The sequence below is a fragment of the Pinus tabuliformis genome, chromosome 7 (genome assembly GCF_031772625.1).
Source record: "Pinus tabuliformis cultivar Carrire ecotype Pingquan chromosome 7, CPIR1, whole genome shotgun sequence".
Classification (NCBI taxonomy): domain Eukaryota; kingdom Viridiplantae; phylum Streptophyta; class Pinopsida; order Pinales; family Pinaceae; genus Pinus; species Pinus tabuliformis.
Window position 1 is genome coordinate 495,376,830 of NC_142293.1, and position 5,140 is coordinate 495,381,969.

General features: G+C 39.0%; 1 pseudogene; it reads right to left on the reverse strand.

The window, feature by feature from the left end:
- Window positions 1-1,242: 1,242 nt before the first annotated feature.
- On the reverse strand, window positions 1,243-2,864 carry LOC149248200 (arogenate dehydratase/prephenate dehydratase 2, chloroplastic pseudogene; annotated as a pseudogene).
- Between the last annotated feature and the right edge of the window lie 2,276 nt (window positions 2,865-5,140).

Here is a 5,140-nt window from a genome sequence, read left to right on the forward strand (position 1 = left end):
GCAAATGACAAGCCCTCCAGTTTAGGACGAGGAGGGAAAATTTCTCAAATTGTAGGAATGAGAGAGAGAATATCGAATTAGGCCCACAGGAGGAGCAAAAAATAGACAACCACCACCCTAGCCCAAATATTAGAAGGGATAAGGGCGCAGAGGAGTACGCAATGTTCTGTGAGCCATAGAACAACAAAAAAATTTCACGAACCATGCAATTTAACCGATGGTGTGATGACGCAATTGAAACCCAGATAAGTATTGCACGTAGGCGAGGGAGAATGGTTCACACAAGCGGGCCTAGGAGTAATTATTATCACGTTGTGGAGGGGCTAATGTCTTGCCCTCCTCCCCATTAACTGATGACTAACTGATTGGTCATGTGATAGCTCAATACCCCCATTGAGGATATATAGATTTTAAAATTATATGAATATAGATTAAATTTATTATTATTACTTTTTAATTTTATAAAATTATTACAAAAATTATAGATAAGAAAAAATAATTATATTAATTATTTTTATTAAAAAGGTGTTTTCTTTTACTAATTGTGTAGACCTTTCATTAAATAGTATTAGTGTTATATTTCATTAAAATGTAGGTTTTGAGATGATCGGCATGCCTAATCTGTGGCTTGAGTAACCGCCGTCTAGGGCATTTAAGCTCTCAAAATCACTTGGGGATCACACCCTACCTAGGCCACACAAACCCTTAGCATGTGCATTTAAGCCGTCAAAATCACTTGAGGATCACATCCTACCTAGGCCACACAAACCTTTAACATGTGCATCTAAGGTGTCAAAATCAGTTGGGGATCACATCCTACTTGGGCCACACAAACCCTTAGCATGTGCTAGATTTTTGCCCATAGGGTTTCCAACTGATGACCTTTTCACCACGGGGCGCCTTAACAAAACACCTTGTCACCCTTTATCTATGCCACAGTAGTGGAGAAGGGAGGTTTATTAAAATGAATATTTCTTGGTTTTTTTAAACCCATGAAGTGTTAATTGGTTTGCATGGGTTTAGTGTGGCCAATCACAAGTTCAATCGTCATAAGGAGAGGTTGAAGATAAAACCCTAAGAAATTAAACTTCTAAAAAAATATAGAAGCGTGACCAGGACTCCCACAATTCCATTGTGAGTGAATTGATCTTCTTCCATTCAATAAATAAGCTATCCCCAATCTAAGCTTCAGCTTAATCATAAAAAAATTAAAAGCAAAAAGAAGTTGAGAAAGGATTCAAATTTTCAAGGATAAAAAACAATCTTCATCGTCATAATATTGATCACTGCTAAGATTTACAGTATGAAGTCTGTCAAATTTCATCCATGGTCACCGTGGTCAACAAGAAATACACCATGAAGATCCTCGCGATTGTTTTTGACAGGGAATATGAAGTAGATCATCGATCTGTTACTTCGCTTGATTCATATTACATAATTCAATAAAATATACAAAGGAATTTTATCATACACTTTACAACTATACAGACATGCGTACACATGTCCTCTTTGCCTCTATTTGCTTGGTTGTTTAGAGCTACGAAACAATAGAGAGGGTGGAGTAGCTTCCCACCACTCTCACAAAACTTGAAATCTGCATTAGCTGATCCAGAGCTCTTTCCACACTACCCGTTTGATCATCTGGCACAGGTGCCTCCAAATCTACGAAGAAAACGTACTCAAAATAACACCTGGAACTGCCCCCGTCTTGCCCTTTGACCAGACGCAGGGGGTTTTCGCGGAGAGGGCGGGATTCGATCTTTGTCACTTTTATGTCTCTCACAGCGAATATCGACAGAGCCTTGAACAGATCTGCCGTACCCTGTTTCAGCGAGAAGGCCACCGTGGTCTTTGAACCGGGGAATGCAGTGGAGTTGCAGTTTTTGTTGCTGGGTTTGCTCAGAATCAGAAATCTGGTGGTATTGGAAGAATCATCCTGTATTTCTTCTTCCACCACTTCAAGCCCGTACTCCCGCCCGGCAATCTTGCTGCCAATGACGGCCGTGTCGTCTATGCGATTCTCCGCTACGAAACGAGCCGCGCTCGCAGCGTTGTCCACGGCCTCCACCTCCAAGCCAAGAGCCACGAGGCGCCGCTCGCAGTGAGCGAGTGCCTGCGGATGGCTTATCACTCTCTTCAACTCCCGCCTCTTCCCTGCCTCTTTCGCAGCCAGAAGGCAATGATTTATGGGCAACAGTATCTCGCCCACGACACGGAGATCGGGATGGCGTAGCATCAAATCGTAGTTCCTCTCGATAACTCCGTCCAGCGAGTTCTCCACAGGCAGCACTGCCCGATCGGCGGCGTCCGATTCCAGCGCTTCGAAGGCGGACTCCATTCCCCCTTCACAGGGGAGGGCATCGCACCTCTGGAAGGCTCGAACCGCTGCCTCTTGGCAATAGGAGCCACGCACGCCCTGGTACGCCACTCTCACCGGCACCCCTTCAAACAATGGCCCTGTCCAAAGGGGCTCCATGGGGAGCAACGTATCGTTATTGCCAGAAAAGCCCTCTTTGTAAATTCGTTCGAGCCGATCTAATAACGCCGTATCCATGTCGCTAGATCGTTCTACCCGCCGAAACTTCAGAGGATCGAACACGGGCTTCTTTTTCCGCGTTGACCGCAACGCATTGGTTACAGCGATCGTCGTGCGTTTGCAGGTCCCGGAACGGGAGGCGACGAAGCCATTATCGCGCGCGCTCAAGAGCTGCGTCTCCCTTGTTGGAAGAAACGCACATCTCAGAGCCATAGCCTTGTAGATAATTACTGATCTCTAAACCCGATGTGTGTTTTCTTATGGTTACAGAATATAGGTAGCGAGGGAGGGAGAGATTCGCAGAGATCTGAGAACCTCTGCCAAGGAATTCAGAGACCGAGGAGAGTATATATGCAATTTAGCTCCGGGGTGGTAGGTGAGGAGACTGACGTGGCTGCTTCCTGCCCTTTCTCAATCTAGTTTTGTTAGTTTTAGTGTGAATGCATTTCAAGAAACGGTCAAGGACCCGAAACTCTCTCCCGCCGGGTGGCCCAATGGAATCAAGTTATGTGTCTGCGGGGGGGAAATTATCAAATTTCTACAACCCATTGGCCCCCTCGTGAATTTGTTGGTTAGGTGAACCAGCTACTTCCCATGACTGCTCACATCTACTTTATGCAACTTGCCAATCAAATATTCATTAACACATTAAATTAATTGTTAATAATGTTTTACTTATTTATTTTTTTGATTAGGTTGAGTGTAGGTTGGAGCAATTGGTTTATTTGATGGAAAAATCACTGGGATTTGGGTCAGGTTATGTTTTTAGTAGGATTATTGGGATTGTGTCTCAATATTCATGGGAATAGTGTTAATCCTTACTCTAAAGCGGTTTCCATTTTCGATTCTTTTTATGAGGTTTGAAGCTAAACTTCAAATATACTAACTGGTTTGCACTTCATGGATTTAATTGCTAATAATATTTGATATCAACGTAGATTATCTTAAATATGGAGCCGAGAGGGATCCAATTTTTTCACGCTCATTTTTTTTATGAGCCCACATTATTTAAATGTTTTGTATAGTTATTTAATTTTTTGTATTTTTAGATTTTTTAAAATTTTTATTTGGGTCGACATAGCAAAATTTCAACTTTGATGATGGACTGACAAGGTTACACATCAGATTGTGTAGAATGAGCCTCTCGGCTTAGTTAATTGGTCTCTTTGTGGGAGGACCAAGTGTTTGACATAATGGGATGTTATCCTCTCCACCTGGTTTCAAATCCCATGGGGAAATATCTTTGGCCCTTTGTGATAAGGCTCAAGGAGTAGGCTCTCCCATCCTCATGGAGTCTCAGATTTTGCTAAGTCCTCCACCATTGTGGAGTCTGGGCTCTTGCTAAGCCATAAATATCCTGTATATAGTCATAAATTTCCTGTATATGTCCCCACCATTGTAGAGTCTCGACTCTTACTAAGTTATAAATTTCTTGTATACAAGATGTGAAACATATTGTGGAATCTGGGCTCTTGCTAAGCCATAAATTTCCTGTATATAGTCATAAATTTCCTGTATATGTCCCCACCATTGTAGAGTCTCGACTCTTACTAAGTTATAAATTTCTTGTATACAAGATGTGAAACATAGCTTAAATTACTCGAACAAGTTATTAGTTCACTACAGTTAAATATATATATATATATATATATATATATATATATATATTAATTAAAATATATTAGGATACATTTTCCTCCTATTTAAAATTAATTATAGTAATGAAGAGATGTGAAGTTTTATGAATCTTAGTTTTGGATTAATCGTACAATTAATCCACATTTAACATTTAAGATGTTATTAATAATGGTAAACCTTGTGATGTTATATGAAGCAAACTTTTATTATTGGTCTCACAAATCTTGTCTTTTTGGGATAATAAAATGTGTGAGGTTTAAAAAGTCCATGTAAAGATTTGGTGTGCACGTGTTTGTTATGACCATGTATGATAGGACTTTGTGTGGTTGATCGATATAAAAGTTGAAATTTGATTATCAAGGTGAGTCATCGTTGGGTCATCATGACGTTATAGTCAATCAACTATATCAAATTCTTATACTTATTTAAATATACACGTTTCTTGAAATAACGTTTATGGATTTTATCAAATATACTTAGTATAATTAATATAATATCTATGGACCATATTTAGAATCGTACCTATGGATTCTTAGGAAACGAGATTATGTGTAATGCGTGAGATAAGATGAAGGTAGCTATTTTGAAAATAAAATTATATGTTATATCATTATTGATTTTTATATTTAATATGTAATATAGTTTTTGTTTTTATGGTTAATTAATTGATTAAGATATAAATTTATATTTTATGCTATATAATTTTTGTTTTTACTATTAATTAATGGATTAAGGTAGTAAAATTATATGTTATATTATTATTAATTTTTATATTATTAAAATAAGGGTAATAGCTATAATGCAGCATACTCCATGCTTTTATTGTTAATTAATTGATTACGACAATGTGGGGTCCATATTTCATTAGGCACACTTTATTTTTTATTATTAATAGATTGTGTGGAGTGTAGAGATTCGCACAATGAAAGCTTGAGAGCTTCCTCCGTAGTCCCACACAAGACCATT